The sequence below is a fragment of the Arachis hypogaea genome, chromosome 20 (genome assembly GCF_003086295.3).
Source record: "Arachis hypogaea cultivar Tifrunner chromosome 20, arahy.Tifrunner.gnm2.J5K5, whole genome shotgun sequence".
NCBI classification, from domain to species: domain Eukaryota; kingdom Viridiplantae; phylum Streptophyta; class Magnoliopsida; order Fabales; family Fabaceae; genus Arachis; species Arachis hypogaea.
This window is the reverse complement of record NC_092055.1, coordinates 28,802,339-28,824,048: the sequence shown is the minus strand read 5'-3', so window position 1 is coordinate 28,824,048 and position 21,710 is coordinate 28,802,339. Positions and strand designations below refer to the sequence as shown.

The window sequence follows — 21,710 nt, the reverse complement described above, 5'->3', positions numbered from 1 at the left end:
GATGGGGTTTGTTAGAACTTCCCAACCTCTTCTATGGATCTCATGTCGGATCTCCGGATACTCATTTCTCTTGAGTTTGAAAGGGACCTCGGGGATCACCTTTTTCTTGGCCACAACATCATAGAAGTGGTCTTGATGGGCTTTGGAGATGAATCTTTCCATCTCCCATGACTCGGAGGTGGAAGCTTTTGTCTTCCCTTTCCCTTTATTAGAGGATTCTCCGATCTTGGGTGCCATCAATGGTAATGGAAAAATAAAAAGCTTATGCTTTTACCACACCAAACTTAGAATATTGCTCGCCCTCGAGCAAAAGAAGAAAGAATAGAAGAAGAAGAAGAAGATACGGAGAAGAAGGAGAGAGATGTGTTTCGGCTAAGAAGGGAAAGAGAGGGTTGTGTTGTGTGAAAATGAAGAAGAATGGAGGGCTTTATATAGGGAAGGGAGGGGGGTAAGGTTCGGCCATAAGGGTGGGTTTTGGGTGGAAAATTGATTTTGAATTTTGAAAGTAGGTGGAGTTTATGAGGTAGGTTTATGGGGAAGAGTGGATGATATGAGTGGTGAAGTGGTGATAGGGAAGAGAGATTGAGGTGATTGGTGAAGAGTTTTGGGGAAGAGTATTTATTGGGAAGAGAGAATGAACATTGAGAAGAGGGAAGAGAATGAGTGGTGGTAGGTGGGGATCCTGTGGGGTCCACAGATGCTGAGTTGATCCTGTGGGGTCCACAGATCCTGAGGTGTCAAGGAATTGCATCCCTGCACCAATTAGGCATGTAAAATGCCTTTGCATGCAATTTTGGCGTTTAAACGCCGAATTGATGCTTGTTCTGGGCGTTCAACGCCCAGATGCAGCATATTTCTGGCGTTGAACGCCAGCCAGATGCTTGTTTCTGGCGTTCAGCGCCAGCTCTTCATCACTGTGCATTTCTGGCGTCTGGACACCAGAATGCTGCTTGTTTCTGGCGTTCAACGCCAGAAACATGCTCTGTTCTGGCGTTGAACGCCAGACAGATGCTCCTTACTGGCGTTTAAACTTCAGTGAGCCCTTCTTCCATGGTGTGATTTTTCTTCTGCTGTTTTTTATTCCGTTTTTAATTTTTATATTTGTTTTGTGACTCCACATGATCATGAACCTAATAAAACATGAAATAACAATAAAAATAAAATTAGATAAATATAAATTGGGTTACCTCCCAACAAGCGCTTCTTTAATGTCAATAGCTTGACAGTGGGCTCTCATGGAGCCTCACAGATGTTCAGAGCATTGTTGAGACTCCCCAACACCAAACTTAGAGTTTGACTGTGGGGGCTCTGGTTGACTCTGTTTTGAGAGAAGCTTACTGTGCCTCTTTTCCATGTTTATAGAAGGATGTCCTTGAGTTTTAAACTTAAGGGAGTCCTTATTCAATTGAAGGACTAGTTCACCTCTGTTAACATCAATCACAGCTCTTGCTGTGGCTAGGAAGGGTCTTCCAAGGATGATGGATTCATCCTCATCCTTCCCAGTATCCAGGATTATGAAATCAGCAGGGATGTAAAGGCCTTCAACCTTTACCAACACGTCCTCTACTTGTCCATAAGCTTGTTTTTTTGAGTTGTCTGCCATCTCTAATGAGATTTTAGCAGCTTGCACCTCAAAGATTCCAAGTTTCTCCATTACAGAGAGTGGCATGAGGTTTATTCCTAATCCAAGGTCACATAGAGCCTTCTCAAAGATTATGGTGCCTATGGTACAAGGTATTAGGAACTTTCCAAGATCCTGTTTCTTCTGAGGCAATGTCAGTTGATCCAGATCACTTAGTTCATTGGTTAACAAGGGAGGTTCATCTTCCCAAGTCTCAATACCAAATAATTTGGCATTCAGCTTCATGATTGCACCAAGGTACTTGGTAACTTGCTCCTCAATAACATCCTCATTCTCTTCAGAAGAGGAGTACTCATCAGAGCTCATGAATGGCATAAGGAGGTTTAATGGAATCTCTATAGTCTCTAGTTGAGTCTCAGATTCCTTTGGTTCCTCAGAGGGAAACTCCTTATTGATCACTGAACGTCCCAGGAGGTCTTCCTCCTTGGGATTCACGTCCTCCCCTTCTTCCTTGGATTCGGCCATGATGGTCATTTCAATGGCCTTGCACTCTCCTTTTGGATTTTCTTCTGTATTGCTTGGGAGAGTACTAGGAGGGATTTCAGTGACTCTTTTACTCAGCTGGCCCACTTGTGCTTCCAAATTTCTAATGGAAGACCTTGTTTCATTCATGAAACTTACAGTGGCCTTAGATAGATCAGAGACTAAGTTTGCTAAATTAGAGGTATTTTGTTCAGAGTTCTCTGTCTGTTGCTGAGTGGATGATGGAAAAGACTTGCTATTGCTAAACCTGTTTCTTCCACCATTATTAAAGCCTTGTTGAGGCTTTTGTTGATCCTTCCATGAGAGATTTAGGTGATTTCTCCATGAGGGATTATAGGCGTTTCCATATGGTTCACCCATGTAATTCACCTCTGCTATTGCAGGGTTCTCAAGATCATAAGCTTCTTCTTCAGAAACTGCCTCTTGAGTACTGTTGGATGCAGCTTGCATTCCATTCAGACTCTGAGAAATCATATTGACTTGCTGAGTCAATATTTTGTTCTGAGCCAATATTGCATTTAGAGTATCAATTTCAAGAACTCCCTTCTTCTGAGGCGTCCCATTACTCACAGGATTCCTCTCAGAAGTGTACATGAACTGGTTATTAGCAACCATGTCAATGAGTTCTTGAGCTTCTGCAGGCGTTTTCTTTAGGTGAATAGATCCACCTGCAGAAGTATCCAATGACATCTTAGCTAATTCAGACAGACCATCATAGAATATATCCAGGATGGTCCATTCTGAAAGCATGCCAGAAGGACACTTTTTGGTCAGTTGCTTGTATCTCTCCCAAGCTTCATAGAGGGATTCACCTTCTTTCTGTCTGAAGGTTTGAACATCCACTCTAAGCTTACTAAGCTTTTGAGGAGGAAAGAACTTGGCTAAGAAAGCCGTGACCAGCTTATCCCAAGAGTTCAGACTATCTTTGGATTGAGAGTCCAACCACACTCTAGCTCTGTCTCTTACAGCAAAAGGGAAAAGCATGAGCCTGTAGACTTCAGGATCTACTCCATTAGTCTTAACAGTATCACAGATCTGCAAGAATTCAGTTAAGAACTGAAAAGGATCTTCAGATGGAAGTCCATAAAACTTGCAGTTTTGTTGCATTAGAGAAACTAATTGAGGTTTCAGCTCAAAATTGTTTGCTCCAATGGTAGGGATGGAGATGCTTCTTCCATGTAAATTGGAATTAGGTGCAGTAAAGTCACCAAGCATTCTCCTTGCATTATTATTATTTTTGGCTGCTATCTCCTCTTCTTGTTCGAAAATTTCTGAAAGGTGCTTGCTGGATTGTTGTAATTTAGCTTCTCTTAGTTTCCTCTTCAGAGTCCTTTCAGGTTATGGATCTGCTTCAACAAGAATGTTCTTGTCCTTGCTCCTGCTCATATGAAAAAGGAGGGAACAGAAAAATAATAATAATAGGGATCCCTTTTACCCAGGTATAGAGGTTCCCTTGTTGTGAGTAGAAGAAGAAAAGAATGTAATGTAAAGAAAGAGAAGGGGGGAGAATCCAAACACAAGGGTGAAGATACCAGAGATGTGAGATGTAGAGAAGTGTTAGTAAATAAATAAATAAATAGAAGAGGATGAGAGAGGGAAGAGAATTTTCGAAAATAATTTTTGAAAAAGAGTTAGTGATTTTTGAAAATTAAAATTAAAATTAAAAGTTGAAACAATTAATTAATTAAAAAGAATTTTTGAAAAAGAGGGAAGAGATTTTCGAAAATTAGGGAGAGATAGTTTGTTAGGTAGTTTTGAAAAAGATAAGAAACAAACAAAAAGTTAGTTAGTTAGTTGAAACAAATTTGAAAATCAATTTTGAAAAGATAAGAAGATAAGAAGATAGAAAAGATATTTTAAAATCAAATTTTTGAAAAAGATATGTTTTAAAAAGATATGATTAAAAAGATATGATTTTGAAAAAGATAAGATAAAAAGATATTTTTGAAAAGATATGATTGAAATTAGTTTTGAAAAAGATTTGATTTTTAAAATCACAATTAATGACTTGATTCACAAGAAATCACAAGATATGATTCTAGAATTTAAAGTTTGAATCTTTCTTAGCAAGTAAGTAACAAACTTGAAATTTTTGAATCAAAACATTAATTGTTGATGATATTTTCGAAAATTATGAGATAAAATTGAGAAAAATATTTTTGAAAAATATTTTTAGAATTTTCGAAAATAAATAAGAAAAATGAAAAGATTTGATTTTTGAAAAAGATTTTGAAAAAGATAAGATTTTTAAATTGAAAATTTGATTTGACTCATAAGAAACACTAGATTTTAAAAATTTTGAAAAAGTCAACTCAAATTTTTGAATTTATGAGAGAAAAGAGGGAAAAGATTTTTTTTTTTTTATTTTGGAATTTTTATGATGAGAGAGAAAAACAACAAAAATACTCAATGCATGAAAATTTTTGGTTCAAAACAATGAATGCAAGAAAGAATGCTATGAATGTCAAGATGAACACCAAGAACACTTTGAAGATCATGATGAACATCAAGAACATATTTTTGAAAAATTTTCAACGCAAAGAAAACATGCAAGACACCAAACTTAAAAATTTTTCATGTATAGACACTATGAATGCAAGAATGCATATGAAAAACAAGAAAAGACACAAATCATGAAAATGCAAAGATCAAACAAGAAGATTTACCATGAACAACTTGAAGATCATGAAGAACACTATGAATGCATGAATTTTTCGAAAAATGCAAGATGAGTATGCAATTGACACCAAACTTAAAAATTGACTCAAGACTCAAATAAGAAACACAAAATTTTGTTTTTGATTTTTATTATTTTATGATTTTTTTGGATTTTTCGAAAATTATTTGAAAAAGAAAAATAAGGATTCCAAAATTTTTAATATGAATTTCAGGAATCTTGCATTCTTAGTCTAAAGCTCCAATCTGAGGGTTAGACATGGCTTGATAGCCAGTCAAGCTTTAGCATGTAAATCAGGTGGATCTGGAACAGCAGCAGGTGGATTAGCAACAACTAGCTTGCTCTTGATAATATTGGGTTGGGAGTCCCAGTCAAATGAATTTAGACATGGCTTTACAGCCAGTCAGGCTTCAACATGCTTTATGAAACACTAGAATTCATTCTTAAAAATTCTGAAGAACATAATAAAAATTTTTGAAAAGAATTTTTAATAATTTTTTTTTTGAAAATAAAGGAAAATTTTTGAAAGATTTTTGAAAATAAAACAAAAAGAAAATTACCTAATCTGAGCAACAAGATGAACCGTCAGTTGTCCAAACTCGAACAATCCCCGGCAACGGCGCCAAAAACTTGCAGGGTTGTGTTGTGTGAAAATGAAGAAGAATGGAGGGCTTTATATAGGGAATGGAGGGGGGGTAAGGTTCGGCCATAAGGGTGGATTTTGGGTGGGAAATTGATTTTGAATTTTGAAGGTAGGTGGAGTTTATGAGGTAGGTTTATGGGGAAGAGTGGATGATGTGAGTGGTGATAGGGAAGAGAGATTGAGGTGATTGGTGAAGAGTTTTGGAGAAGAGTGTTTATTGGGAAGAGAGGATGAACATTGAGAAGAGGGAAGAGAATGAGTGGTGGTAGGTGGGGATCCTGTGGGGTCCACAGATGCTGAGTTGATCCTGTGGGGTCCACAGACCCTGAGGTGTCAAGGAATTGCATCCCTGCACCAATTAGGCATGTAAAATGCCTTTGCATGCAATTCTGGCGTTTAAACGCCGAACTGATGCTTGTTCTGGGCGTTCAACGCCCAGATGCAGCATATTTCTGGCATTGAACGCCAGCCAGATGCTTGTTTCTGGCGTTCAGCGCCAGCTCTTCTTCACTGTGCATTTCTGGCGTCTAGATGCCAGGATGCTGCTTGTTTCTGGCATTCAACGCCAGACAGATGCTTCTTACTGGTGTTTAAACGCCAGTGAGCCCTTCCTCCAGGGTGTGATTTTTCTTCTGTTGTTTTTGATTCCGTTTTCAATTTTTATATTTGTTTTGTGACTCCACATGATCATGAACCTAATAAAACATGAAATAATAATAAAAATAAAATTAGATAAATATAAATTGGGTTGCCTCCCAACAAGCGCTTCTTTAATGTCAATAGCTTGACAGTGGGCTCTCATGGAGCCTCACAGATGTTCAGAGCATTGTTGAGACTCCCCAACACCAAACTTAGAGTTTGACTGTGGGGGCTCTGGTTGACTCTGTTTTGAGAGAAGCTTACTGTGCCTCTTTTCCATGTTTACAGAAGGATGTCCTTGAGTTTTAAACTCAAGGGAGTCCTTATTCAATTGAAGGACTAGTTCACCTCTGTTAACATCAATCACAGCTCTTGCTGTGGCTAGGAAGGGTCTTCCAAGGATGATGGATTCATCCTCATCCTTCCCAGTATCCAGGATTATGAAATCAGCAGGGATGTAAAGGCCTTCAACCTTTACCAACACGTCCTCTACTTGTCCATAAGCCTGTTTTTTTGAGTTGTCTACCATCTCTAATGAGATTTTAGCAGCTTGCACCTCAAAGATTCCAAGTTTCTCCATTACAGAGAGTGGCATGAGGTTTATTCCTAATCCAAGGTCACATAGAGCCTTCTCAAAGGTTATGGTGCCTATGGTACAAGGTATTAGGAACTTTCCAAGATCCTGTTTCTTCTGAGGCAATGTCAGTTGATCCAGATCACTTAGTTCATTGGTTAACAAGGGAGGTTCATCTTCCCAAGTCTCAATACCAAATAATTTGGCATTCAGCTTCATGATTGCACCCAGGTACTTGGTAACTTGCTCCTCAGTAACATCCTCATTCTCTTCAGAAGAGAAGTACTCATCAGAGCTCATGAATGGCATAAGGAGGTTTAATGGAATCTCTATGGTCTCTAGTTGAGTCTCAGATTCCTTTGGTTCCTCAGAGAGAAACTCTTTATTGATCACTGGACGTCTCAGGAGGTCTTCCTCCTTGGGATTCACATCCTCCCCTTCTTCCTTGGATTCGGCCATGATGGTCATTTCAATGGCCTTGCACTCTCCTTTTGGATTTTCTTCTGTATTGCTTGGGAGAGTACTAGGAGGGATTTCAGTGACTCTTTTACTCAGCTGGCCCACTTATGCTTCCAAATTTCTAATGGAGGACCTTGTTTCATTCATGAAACTTACAGTGGCCTTAGATAGATCAGAGACTAAGTTTGCTAAATTAGAGGTATTTTGTTCAGAGTTCTCTGTCTGTTGCTGAGTGGATGATGGAAAAGGTTTACTATTGTTAAACCCATTTCTTCCACCATTATTGAAGCCTTGTTAATGCTTTTGATCCTTCCATGAGAGATTTGGGTGATTTCTCCATGAGGGATTATAGGTGTTTCCATATGGTTCACCCATGTAATTTACCTCTGTTATTGCAGGGTTCTCAGAATCATAAGCTTCTTCTTCAGAAGATGCCTCTTGAGTACTGTTGGATGCAGCTTGCATTCCATTCAGACTCTGAAAAATCATGTTGACTTGCTGAGTCAATATTTTATTCTGAGCCAATATGGCATTCAGAGTATCAATTTCAAGAACTCCCTTCTTCTTAGGCGTCCCATTACTCACAGGATTCCACTCAGAAGTGTACATGAACTGGTTGTTAGCAACCATGTCAATGAGTTCTTGAGCTTCTGCAGGCGTTTTCTTTAGGTGAATGGATCCACCTGCAGAAGTATCCAATGACATCTTAGCTAACTTAGACAGACCATCATAGAATATATCCAGGATGGTCCATTCTGAAAGCATGTCAGAAGGACACTTTTTGGTCAGTTGCTTGTATCTCTCCCAAGCTTCATAGAGGGATTCACCTACTTTCTGTCTGAAAGTTTGAACATCCACTCTAACCTTACTCAGCTTTTGAGGAGGAAAGAACTTGGCTAAGAAAGCCTTGACCAGCTTATCCCAAGAGTTCAGGCTATCCTTAGGTTGAGAGTCCAACCATATTCTAGCTCTGTCTCTCACAGCAAAAAGGGAAAAGCATGAGCCTGTAGACTTCAGGATCTACTCCATTAGTCTTGACAGTTTCACAGATCTGCAAGAATTCAGTTAAGAACTAAAAAGGATCTTCAGATGAAAGTCCATGAAACTTGCAGTTCTGCTGCATCAGAGAAACTAATTGAGGTTTAAGCTCAAAATTGTTTGCTCCAATGGTAGAAATTGAGATGCTTCTTCCATGTAAATTGGAATTAGGTGCAGTAAAGTCACCAAGCATCCTCCGTGCATTATTATTATTTTCGGCTGCTATCTCCACTTCTTGTTCGAAAATTTCTGAAAGGTGCTTGCTGGATTGTTGTAATTTAGCTTCTCTTAGTTTTCTCTTCAGAGTCCTTTCAGGTTCTGGATCTGCTTCAACAAGAATATTCTTGTCCTTGCTCCTGCTCATATGAAAAAGAGGGAACAGAAAAATAATAATAGGGATCCTTTTTACCACAGTATAGAGGTTCCCCTAGGTGAGTGGAAGAAAAGAAGAGTAGAAGAAAAGAAGAAGAAAAGAATGTAATGTAAGGAAAGAAACACAAGGGTGAGGAGAGCAGAGATGTGAGATGAAGAGAAGTGTTAGTAGATGAATAAATAAATAGGAGATGAGAGAGAAAGAGAATTTTCGAAAATTATTTTTGAAAAATGGTTAGTGATTTTCGAAATTAGTTTTTGGAAAAAGTTAGTAATTTTCGAAAATTAGGAATAAAATTAAAATAAAAAATTAAAATAATTAGTTAATTAAAAAGAATTTTTGAAAAAGAGGGAGATATTTTCGAAAATTAAAGAGAGAGAGTTAGTTAGGTAGTTTTGAAAAGATAAGAAACAAACAAAAAGTTAGTTAGTTAGTTGAAACAAATTTGAAAATCAATTTTGAAAAGATAAGAAGATAAGAAGTTAGAAAAGATATTTTAAAATCAAATTTTTGAAAAAGATATGATTTTGAAAAAGATAAGATAAAAAGATATTTTTGAAAAGATATAATTGAAATTAGTTTTGAAAAAGATTTGATTTTTAAAATCACAATTAATGACTTGATTCACAAGAAATCACAAGATATGATTCTAGAATTTAAAGTTTGAATCTTTCTTAACAAGTAAGTAACAAACTTGAAATTTTTGAATCGAAACATTAATTGTTGATGATATTTTCGAAAATTATGAGATAAAATTGAGAAAAAGATTTTTGAAAAATATTTTTATAATTTTTGAAAATAAATAAGAAAAAAATTTGATTTTTGAGAAAGATTTTGGAAAAGATAAGATTTTTAACTTGAAAATTTGATTTGACTCATAAGAAACAACTAGATTTTAAAAAGTTTTGAAAAAGTCAACTTAAATTTTTGAATTTTATGAGAGGAAAAAGGGAAAGATATTTTTTTTATTTTTTTGAATTTTTATGATGAGAGAGAAAAACATGAAAATGATGCAATGCATGAAAATTTTTAGATCAAAACAATGAATGCATGCAAGAATGCTATGAATGTCAAGATGAACACCAAGAACACTTTGAAGATCATGATGAACATCAAGAACATATTTTTGAAAAATTTTTAATGGAAAGAAAACATGCAAGACACCAAACTTAAAAATTTTTCATGTATAGACACTATGAATGCAAGAATGCATATGAAAAATAAGAAAAGACACAAAACAATAAAACATCAAGATCAAACAAGAAGACTTACCAAGAACAACTTGAAGATCATGAAGAACACTATGAATGCATGAATTTTTCGAAAAATGCAAGATGAGTATGCAATTGACACCAAACTTAAAAATTGACTCAAGACTCAAACAAGAAACACAAATTTTTTTTTTTGATTTTTATGATTTTATGATTTTTTTGAATTTTTCGAAAATTATTTGAAAAAGAAAAATAAGGATTCCAAAATTTTTAATATGAATTTCAGGAATCTTGCATTCTTAGTCTAAAGCTCCAATCTGAGGGTTAGACATGGCTTGATAGCCAGTCAAGCTTTAGCATGTAAATCAGGTGGATCTAGAACAGCAGCAGGTGGATTAGCAACAACTAGCTTGCTCTTGATAATATTGGGTTGGGAGTCCCAGTCAGGCTTCAACATGCTTTATGAAACACTAGAATTCATTCTTAAAAATTCTGAAGAACATAATAAAAATTTTTGAAAGATTTTTGAAAAGTTTTTGAAAATAAAACAAAAAGAAAATTACCTAATCTGAGCAACAAGATGAACCGTCAGTTGTCCAAACTCGAACAATCCCCGGCAACGGCGCCAAAAACTTGGTATGCGAAATTGTTACTCAGGTTGTAAAATTTGTTGTTCGTTCTCTCCCTGGCAATGGCGCCAACAAACTGGTGCACAATACCATGGTCCAAACATAACTTCACAACTTCGCACAACTAACCAGCAAGTGCACTGGGTCGTCCAAGTAATAAAACCTTACGTGAGTAAGGATCAATCCCACGGAGATTGTTGGTATGAAGCAAGCTATGGTCACCTTGTAAATCTCAGTCAGGCGGATATCAAATGGTTATAGTATTTTTGAATAATAATAATAAATAAATAGAAAATAAAGATAGAAACACTTATGTAATTCATTGGTGAGAATTTCAGATAAGCGTATAGAGATGCTTTCGTTCCTCTGAATCTCTGCTTTTCCACTGTCTTCATCCAATCAGTCTTACTCCTTTCCATGGCAAGCTTTCTGTAAGGGCATCACCGTTGTCAATGGCTACATCCCATCCTCTTGTGAAAAAGGTCCAAATGCTCTGTCACGGCACGGCTAATCATCTGAGGTTCTCGATCATACTGGAATAGGATTCACCCTCCTTTTGCGTCTGTCACTACGCCCAGCACTCGCGAGTTTGAAGTTCGTCACAGCCATCCCTTCTCAGATCCTACTCGGAATACCACAGACAAGGTTTAGACTTTCCGGATCTCAGGAATGGCCATCCATGGGTTCTAACTTATACCACGAAGATACTAATAACTCGGACTCGGTCCCCTGTATTAGATATCTAAGAGATATTCATTCTAGCTTGTTTGCATGTAGAACGGAAGTGTTTGTCAGGCACGCGTTCATGAGTGAGAATGATGATGACTGTCATGATCACCACATTCATGTTGAAGTGCGAATGGATATCTTAGAAACGGAATAAGTTGAATTGAATAGAAAAACAGTAGTACTTTGCATTAATCTTTGAGGAACAGCAGAGCTCCACACCTTAATCTATGGAGTGCAGAAACTCTACCGTTGAAAATACATAAGTGATGAAGGTTCAGGCATGGCCGAATGGCCAGCCCCCAAGCGTGATCAATATGATCCAAAGATGAACTAAAAATCATAAGATGAAAATACAATAGTAAAAAGTCCTATTTATACTAAACTAGTTACTAGGGTTTACAGAAGTAAGTAATTGATGCATAAATCCACTTCCGGAGCCCACTTGGTGTGTGCTTGGGCTGAGCTTGAAGTTTACACGTGGAGAGGTCATTCTTGGAGTCGAACGCCAGTTTGTAACGTATTTCTGGCGTTCAACTCTGGCTTGTAACGTGTTTCTGGCGTTTAACTCCAGACTGCAGCGTAGAACTGGCGTTCAACGCCCATTTGCGTCATCTAAACTCGGCCAAAGTATGGACTATTATATATTGCTGGAAAGCCCTGGATGTCTACTTTCCAACGCAATTGAAAGCGTGCCATTTTGAGTTCTGTAGCTCCAGAAAATCCACTTTGAGTGCAGGGAGGTCAGAATCCAACAGCATCAGCAGTCCTTCTTCAACCTCTGAATCTGATTTTTGCTCAAGTCTCTCAATTTCATCTAGAAAATACTTGAAATCACAGAAAAACACACAAACTCATAGTAAATTCCAGAAATGTGAATTTAACATAAAAACTAATAAAAACATCCCTAAAAGTAACTAGATCCTACTAAAAACATACTAAAAACAATGCCAAAAAGCGTATAAATTATCCGCTCATCACTCCACTTTGCAACCTGTTTCTGGCGTTTGACTCCAGAATGCAGCATGGAACTGGCGTTCAACGCTGGTTTAAGTCGTCTATCCTTAATCAAAGTATGGACTATTATATATTTCTGGAAAGCCCTTGATGTCTACTTTCCAACGAAATTGAGAGCACGCCATTTGGAGTTCTGTAGCTCCAGAAAATCTACTTTGAGTGCAGGGAGGTTAGAATCCAACAGGATCTGCAGTCCTTGTTCAACCTCTAAATCTGATTTTTGCTCAGGTCCCTCAATTTCAGCCAGAAAATACCTGAAATCACAGAAAAACACACAAACTCATAGTAAAGTCCAAAAATGTGATTTTTATTTAAAAACTAATAAAAATATACTAAAAACTAACTAAATCATACTGAAAACTATGTAAAAATAATGCCAAAAAGCGTATAAATTATCCGCTCATCAAGGGGGAACTGGCTCCTGTGGTGGTGCATCTCCAAGCTCCCTAGCATGCTCCATACCCCTCCTAGTGATAGGTCTATCAACATCAATGAGGGTATCTCCATCAATATAGACTCGGGCATCGTCACACAAACGGAAGATGAGGTGGGGGAAGGCCAATCTAGCAGAGGTGGAGGACTTCTCGGCTATTCTATACAGCTTCTGAGGGATCATACAATGTACGTCTACCTCATTACCGAGCATGATGCAGTGAATCATCACGGCTTGGTCAACAGTAACGTTGGACCAGTTTCTCGTAGGAATAATAGAGTGCTAAATAAACTCCAACCATCCCTGAGCCACCGGCTTCTGATCGTGCCTTCCCAGCTGATACGGCTGGCCTCTAGCATCTCTTCTCTACTGTGCTCTAGGGAGGTAGATATTAGTAAGGACCCGGTCCAATCTCTGGTTAGTGTTGACCCTCTGACTATAGGAGTGAGGGTCGTCTCTGGATGGTGGCAATTGAAATATTTCCCTCACTCTCTCCGAACCGAACTTGAGGATCCTCCCTCAGACTATAGTGCGTCAATTCTTCAGGTCTGGTTTCACACCTGTGACATGCTTGTAAGTCACCCAAGCATTAGTGTAGAACTCTCTAACCATTAGCACGCCCACGTTAGTCGAGGGGTTGCATAGCACTTGCCAACCCCTCCTCAAAATCTATTCCCAGATTTTTGGGTACTCGCCCGGCTGCAGATCAAAGCGGACTTCTGGGATCACTTTCTTTTTGCTGACAACTTCATTAAAGTGATCCTCGTGGGTCTTAGAGAAAAAACGGGTGAAGTCATACAGACCAGATGCAGGAGCCTTCTCTTTTCTCTTCCTTGAGGAGGATTCGCCGGTTTTGTGTGCCATATGGATAATGATAATGAAGAAAAGCTTAGTGCCCCAACACCAAACTTAAGGCTTTTGCTAGTCCTCGAGCAAAGTAAAAGAAAAATAATGGGGAAAAAATGAAAAGAGATGAGGAATAGGGTAAAAAGAATGATGAAAAAGAGAATGTATGGAGGTAGGGAGAAGAGGGGTTGCGGTTATGAGAGTTTAAGGAAGGGAAGGGATGGAAAGGGAAATGAAGAATATGGGAAGTGAAAGGAAGAAGAATGAAATGTAGAAGAAGTGGGAATGTGGGTGTGGTAAGAAGGAAAAAAGGATGGTATATATAGAGAGGGGGCACGGTTAAAGGGGATGGAATAGTATTGGTGGGGAAATGAAAGTAAAAGGATGAGACTTGATGCTAAACGCCCAGCTGGCATTTAGCGCTCTATGAGACTGAGTTTCCTTGAGAATTAATCCATCCATGGCGTTAAACACCCTCCCTGGCGTTTAACGCCAGCACCAATGCTGCCACTCCTGGCGCTAAACGCCCATCCTGGAATTTAGCGCCACCCTTCAGCGAGCTTCTTGAAATTAGTGCTTTCACTGGCGTTGAACACCCATCCTGGCGTTAGCGCCAAGGCACTCGAGTGAACTGCTCCTCAAGGTGTTATTTTCTTCCTCCGGATTCTTTCTATTCGTGTTCTAAACACTTTGCATGACTATAAACATTAGTAAACCAAGGAAAACTAAGAGTAATAGTAAAAATTAAACAAGCAAATAAAAAGAAATCAAAATCAAACTAAGCATGAAAGTAAGGATACTAAAAGTTGGGTTGCCTTCCAACAAGCGCTTCTTTACCGTCACTAACTTGACGGTCAGCTCCACTAGGGAGGGGGGTGATCATAGGGGCTTAGTTCTTCGCCTCTCATTGTGAACTTCTTCCCTGTGCTATCATGGATTAACTCATCATGCTCAATGATGAGCGGATAATTTATACGCTTTTTGACATTGTTTTTAGTATGTTTTTAGTAGGATCTAGTTACTTTTAGGGATGTTTTCATTAGTTTTTATGTTAAATTCACATTTCTGGACTCTACTATGAGTTTGTGTGTTTTTCTATGATTTCAGGTATTTTCTGGCTGAAATTGAGGGACTTGAGCAGAAATCAGATTCAGAGGTTGAAAAAGGACTGCTGATGCTGTTGGATTCTGACCTCCCTGCACTCAAAGTGGATTATCTGGAGCTACAGAACTCGAAATGGCGCGCTTCTAATTGCGTTGGAAAGTAGACATCCAGGGCTTTCCAGCAATATATAATAGTCCATACTTTGGCCAAGAATAGATGACGTAAACTGGCGTTCAACGCCAGTTTTCTGCCCAAATCCGGCGTCCAGCGCCAGAAAAGGATCCAAAACCAGAGTTGAACGCCCAAACTGGCACAGAAACTGGCGTTCAACTCCACAAATGGCCTCTGCACGTGCTACACTTAAGCTCAGTCCAAACACACACCAAGTGGGCCCCGGAAGTGGATTTATGCATCAATTACTTACTCATGTAAACCCTAGTGACTAGTTTATTATAAATAGGACCTCTTACTAGTCTTTTTTGACCATCTTTGATCAGTTGTATGCTATCTTAGATCACAATAGGGGGCTGGCCATCTCGGCCATGCCTGGACCTTCACTTATGTATTTTCACGGTAGAGTTTCTACACTCCATAGATTAAGGTGTGGAGCTCTGCTGTTCCTCAAAGATTAATGCAAAGTACTACTGTTTTCTATTCAATTCTTCTTATTTCTCTTCTAAGATATCCATTCGCACCCAAGAACGTGATGAAGGTGATGATTATGTGTGACACTCATCATCCTTCTCCCTTATGAACGCGTGCCTGACAAACACTTCTGTTCTACATGAATTAAGCTAGAATGAATATCTCTTAGATCTCCTAACCAGAATCTTCGTGGCGTAAGCTAGATTGATGGCGGCATTCAAGAGAATCCGGAAGGTCTAAACCTTGTCTGTGGTATTCTGAGTAGGATTCAATGATTGAATGACTGTGACGAGCTTCAAACTCGCGATTGTTGGGCGTTAGTGACAGACGCAAAAGGAGGGTGAATCCTATTCCAGCATGATCGGGAACCGACAGATGATTGGCCGTGCTGTGACAGAGCATGTGAGCATATCTTTCACTGAGAGGAGGGGATGTAGCCACTGACAACGGTGATGCCCTTGCATAAAGCCAGCCATGGAAAGGAGTAAGACTGATTGGATGAAGATAGCAGAAAAGCAGAGGTTCAGAGGAACGAAAGCATCTCCATTCGCTTATCTGAAATTCTCACCAATGAATTACATAAGTATCCCTATCCCTTTTCTATTATTTAATTTCGAAAACACCATTATCACTTTATATCTGCCTGACTGAGATTTACAAGGTGACCATAGCTTGCTTCATACCAACAATCTCCGTGGGATTCGACCCTTACTCACGTAAGGTATTATTTGGACGACCCAGTGCACTTGCTGGTTAGTTGTATCGAAGTTGTGACAAATCATGAATTAAGATTAGAGTACCAAGTTGCTCACGTTGCCAGGAATAGTTTGAGCCTGGACATCACAATTTCGTGCACCAAGTTTTTGGCGCCGTTGCTGGGGATTGTTTGAGTTTTCGGCAAGCTTTTGGTCCGGTAACATCAGTGCCAAATTCTCTTTTGGTCCAGCAACAACAGTGCCCAGTTCCAAGTTTTGATCCGGCAACAACACCAAGTTTTTGGCGCCGTTGCCGGGGATTGTTCCAGTTTGGACAACTGACGGCTCATCTTGTTGCTCAGATTAGGTAATTTTCTTTTCGTTTTCTTTTCAAAAATTTTTCAAAAATATTTTCAAAATTTTCTCATCTGTTTTCGAAAAAAAAAATTGTTTTTTTTAAAAATTTATTCAAAATTTTTAAGAATGAATTCTAGTGTTTCATGAAGCATGCTAAAGCCTGGCTGGCTGTAAAGCCATGTCTAAATTTATTTGGACTGAGGCTTGCAATTTGTTATCAAGAGCAATTTAGTTGTTGCTCATCTACCTGCTGCTAATCCATGATCACCTGCTGAAGCTTGGCTGGCCATTGGCCATGTCTAGTGTTTTGGACTGGAGCTTTCTTTGAAAGCTTGGCTGGCTAGTGAGCCATGTCTAATTCCTGGACTGAAGCTTTAGACTAACATGGCAAGATTCCTGGAATTCATATTAAAAATTTTGGAATCCTTATTTTTCTTTCTTTCTAAATAATTTTCGAAAAATATAAAATAAAAATCCAAAAAAATTAGAAATCATAAAAAATCAAAAATATTTTTGTGTTTCTTGTTTGAGTCTTGAGTCACATTATAAGTTTGGTGTCACTTGCATATGCATCTTGCATTTTTCGAAAATTTCATGCATTCATAGTGTTCTTCATGATCTTCAAGTTGTTCTTGGTAAGTCTTCTTGTTTGATCTTGATGATTTTTTATTTTGTGTCTTTTCATGTTTATCATATGCATTCTTGAATTCTTAGTGCCTAAGCATTAAAGAATTCTAAGTTTGGTGTCTTACATGTTTTCTTTGCATCAAAAATTTTTCAAAAATATGTTCTTGATGTTCATCATGACATTCAAAGTGTTCTTGGTGTTCATCTTGACATTCATAGCATTCTTGCATGCATCACATGTTTTGATCTAAAAATTTCATGCATTGCATATTTTTCATGTTTTTCATTAAAAATTCAAAAATCAAAAAAATATCTTTCCCTTTTGCTCTCATCAAATTCGAAAATTTGAGTTGACTTTTTCAAAAATTTTTAAAATCAAATTATTTCTTATGAGTCAAATCAAATTTTCAATTTGAAAACCTTATCTTTCTAAAAATCTTTTTCAAAAATCAAATCTTTTTCAAAATTCTTAGTTATTTTCGAAAATTCCAAAAATAATTTTCAAAAATCTTTTTCTTATTTTTATACCAATTTTTCGAAAATAACATAATCAATTAATGTTTTGATTCAAAAATTTGAAGTTTGTTACTTGCTTGTTAAGAAAGATTCAAACTTTAAGTTCTAGAATCATATCTTGTGATTTCTTATGAATCAAGTCATTAATTGTGATTTTAAAAAATCAAATCTTTTTCAAAACTAATTTCAATCATATCTTTTCAAAAATATCTTCTTATCTTATCTTTTTCAAAAATATCTTTTCAAAATATCTTTTCTAACTTCCTAACTTCTTATCTTTTCAAAAATTGTTTCAACTAACTAACTAACTTTTTGTTTGTTTCTTAACTTTTTCAAAACTACCTAACTAACTCTCTCTCTCTCAAATTTTTGAAAATATCTCCCCTCTTTTTCAAAAATTTCTTTTTTTTTATTAACTAATTATTTTTATTTTTAAATTTTAAAAATTTTTCGAAAATTTCTAACATTTTTCAAAAACCATTTTTCAAAAATCACTAACTCTTTTTCAAAATAATTTTCGAAAATTATACCTCCCCCATCTTATTCTATTTATTCATTCATATCCTAACATCTCATCTCACATCTCTTCCATCCGTACAGTTGTGCTTCTTCCTTTACATCACATTCTTTGTCTCCCCCTCTTCCTCCACTCACACAGGGATCCCTATACTGTGGTATAAAGGATCTCTATTATTATTATTATTTTTCTGTGCCTTCTTCTTTGTCATATGAGCAGGAGCAAGGATAAGAACATTCTTGTGGAAGCAGATCCAGAACCTGAAAGGACTCTGAAGAAAAAATTAAGAGAAGCTAAAATACAACAATCCAGAGATAACCTTTCAGAAATTTTCGAACAGGAAAAGGAGATGGCAGCCGAAAATAATAATAATATAAGGAAGATGCTTGGTGACTTCACTGCACCTAATTCCAATTTACATGGAAGAAGCATCTCCATTCCTTTCATTGGAGCAAACAACTTTGAGCTGAAACCTCAATTAGTTTCTCTGATGCAGCAGAACTGCAAGTTTCATGGACTTCCATCTGAAGATCCCTTTCAGTTCTTAACTGAATTCTTGCAGATATGTGATACTGTTAAGACTAATGGAGTAGATCCTGAAGTCTACAGGCTCATGCTTTTCCCTTTTGCTGTAAGAGACAGAGCTAGATTATGGTTGGATTCTCAACCTAAAGACAGCCTGAACTCTTGGGATAAGCTGGTCACGGCTTTCTTAGCCAAGTACTTTCCTCCTCAAAAGCTGAGCAAGCTTAGAGCTGATGTTCAAACCTTCAGACAGAAAGAAGGTGAATCCCTCTATGAAGCTTGGGAAAGATACAAACAGTTGACCAAAAAGTGTCCTTCTGACATGCTTTCAGAATGGACCATCCTGGATATATTCTATGATGGTCTGTCTGAGTTATCTAAGATGTCATTGGATACCTCTGCAGGTGGATCCATTCACCTAAAGAAAACGCCTGCAGAAGCTCAAGAACTCATTGACAGGGTTGCTAATAACCAGTTCATGTACACTTCTGAAAGGAATCCTGTAAGCAATGGGACGCCTATGAAGAAGGGAGTTCTTGAAGTTGATACTCTGAATGCCATATTGGCTCAGAACAAAATATTGACTCAGCAAGTCAATATGATTTCTCAGAGTCTGCATGGAATGCAAGCTGCATCCAACAGTACTCAAGAAGCATCTTCTGAAGAAGAAGCCTATGATCCTGAGAACCCTGCAATAGCAGAGGTAAATTACTTAGGTGAACCTTATGGAAACACCTATAACTCAACATGGAGAAATCATCCAAATTTCTCATGGAAGGATCAAAAGCCCCAACAAGGCTTTAATAATGGTGGAAGAAACAGGTTTAGCAATAGCAAGCCTTTTCCATCATCAACTCAGCAACAGACAGAGAACTCTGAACAAAATGCTTCTAATTTAGCAAATCTAGTCTCTGATCTATCTAAGGCCACTGTAAGTTTCATGAATGAAACAAGGTCTTCCATTAGAAATCTGGAAGCACAAGTGGGCCAGCTGAGTAAAAGGATCACTGAAATCCCTCCTAGTATTCTCCCAAGCAATACAGAAGAGAACCCAAAAGGAGAGTGCAAGGCCATTGACATAAGCGCCATGGCCGAACCTGCGAGGAGAGGAGAGGACGTGAATCCCAAGGAGGAAGACCTCCTGGGACGTCCAGTGGTCAATAAGGAGCTTCCCTCTGAGGAACCAAAGGACTCTGAGGCTCATCTAGAGACCATAGAGATTCCATTGAACCTCCTTATACCCTTCATGAGCTCTGATGAGTATTCCTCTTCTGAAGAGAATGAGGATGTTACTGAAGAGCAAACTGCCAAGTTTCTTAGTGCAATCATGAAGCTGAATGCCAAATTATTTGGCATTGATACTTGGGAAGTTGAACCTCCCTTGTTCATCAATGAACTAAGTGATCTGGATCAACTGACATTGCCTCAGAAGAAACAGGATCCTGGAAAGTTCATATTACCTTGTACCATAGGCACCATGATCTTTAAGGCTCTGTGTGACCTTGGTTCAGGAATAAACCTCATGCCCCTCTCTGTAATAGAGAAACTGGGAATCTATGGGGTGCAAGCTGCTAAAATCTCACTAGAGATGGCAGACAGCTCAAGAAAACAGGCTTATGGACAGGTAGAAGATGTATTAGTAAAGGTTGAAGGCCTTTACATACCTACTGATTTCATAGTCCTGGATACTGGAAAGGAAGAGGATGAATCCATCATCCTAGGAAGACCTTTCCTGGCCACAGCAAGAGCTGTGATTGATGTTGACAGAGGTGAAATAGTCCTTCAATGGAATGAGAACTCCCTTGTGTTTAAAACTCAAGGATCTCCCTCTGCAACCATGGAGAGGAAGCAGAAAAAGCTTCTCTCAAAGCAGAGTCAACCAGAGCCCCCACAGTCAAACTCTAAGTTTGGTGTTGGGAGGCCACAACCAAACTCTAAGTTTGGTGTTGAACTCCCATATCCAAACTCTAAGTTTGGTGTTGGAGAGTCTCAACAAAGCTCTGCACATCCATGAGGCTCCATGAGAGCCCACTGTCAAGCTATTGACATTAAAGAAGCGCTTGTTGGGAGGCAACCCAATGTTTATCTAATTCTTATTTTTATTATTTTTCATGTTTTCTTAGGTTCATGATCATGTGGAGTCACAAAATAAATATAAAAATTGAAAACGGATTCAAAAACAGCAGAAGAAAAATCACACCCTGGAGGAGCATCTGTCTGGCGTTCAGCGCCAGAACAGAGCATGGTTCTGGCGCTGAACGCCCAAAATGGGCAGCTTCTGGGCGCTGAACGCCAGAACAGGCATGGTTCTGGCGTTCAACGCCAGAAATGGCACACAAATGGGCGTTGAACGCCCAAAATGGCCACCAACCTGGCGCTGAACGCCCAGAGTTGGGTACAAAGGCATTTTTACATGCCTAATGGGTGCAGGGATGTAAATCCTTGAACACCTCAGGATCTGTGGACCCCATAGGATCTACTCAGGATCTGTGGACCCCACAGGATCCACTCAGGATCTGTGGACCCCACAGGATCCCCACCTACCTCCACTCACTTCTTCTCACTACTCTCTTTCACACAACCCCATAAACACTCTTCCCTAAAAACCCTTCACCAATCACCTCAATCTCTCTTCCCCACTAAACCTTCACCACTCACATCCATTTCCTCTTCCCCATAAACCTACCTCATAAACTCCACCTACCTTCAAAATTCAAAACCAATTTCCCACCCAAACCCACCCATATGGCCGAACCAATACCCCCCCTCCCTTCCCTATATAAAGACCTCCATTCTTCATCAAATTCACACAACACACCCCTCTACACTCCTCTTGGCCGAAACCACATCTCCCTCTCCCTCTCCATATTTCTTCTTCTTCTTCTTCTATTCTTTTGTTTATTGCTCGAGGGCGAGCAATATTCTAAGTTTGGTGTGGTAAAAGCATAGCTTTTTTGTTTTTCCATTACCATTGATGGCATCTAAGACCGGAGAATCCTTTAGAAGAGGGAAAGGGAAGACAAAAGCTTCCACATCCGAGTCATGGGAGATGGAAAGGTTCATCTCCAAAGCCCATCAAGACCACTTCTATGATGTTGTGGCCAAGAAGAAGGTGATCCCTGAGGTCCCTTTTAAACTCAAAAGAAATGAGTATCCGGAGATCCGACATGAAATTCAAAGAAGAGGTTGGGAAGTTCTTACAAATCCCATCCAACAAGTCGGCATCCTAATGGTTCAAGAATTCTATGCCAATGCATGGATCACCAAGAACCATGATCAAAGTAAGAACCCGGATCCAAAGAACTATGTTACAATGGTTCGGGGGAAATACTTA

General features: G+C 38.5%; 3 non-coding genes across 3 annotated transcripts; 2 read left to right on the top strand and 1 right to left on the bottom strand.

Annotated features, from left to right (window-relative positions):
* Nucleotides 1-2,873: 2,873 nt before the first annotated feature.
* Nucleotides 2,874-2,977, top strand: LOC112788758 (small nucleolar RNA R71). Its single transcript, XR_003196107.1, has one exon. It is a non-coding gene; the product is annotated as a small nucleolar RNA R71 (small nucleolar RNA).
* A 4,898-nt stretch (nucleotides 2,978-7,875) lies between these two features.
* LOC112787125 (small nucleolar RNA R71) lies at nucleotides 7,876-7,984 on the top strand. Its single transcript, XR_003194556.1, has one exon. It is a non-coding gene; the product is annotated as a small nucleolar RNA R71 (small nucleolar RNA).
* Nucleotides 7,985-18,596: 10,612 nt separating this feature from the next.
* LOC112787339 (small nucleolar RNA R71) lies at nucleotides 18,597-18,704 on the bottom strand. Its single transcript, XR_003194757.1, has one exon. It is a non-coding gene; the product is annotated as a small nucleolar RNA R71 (small nucleolar RNA).
* Nucleotides 18,705-21,710: the final 3,006 nt, after the last annotated feature.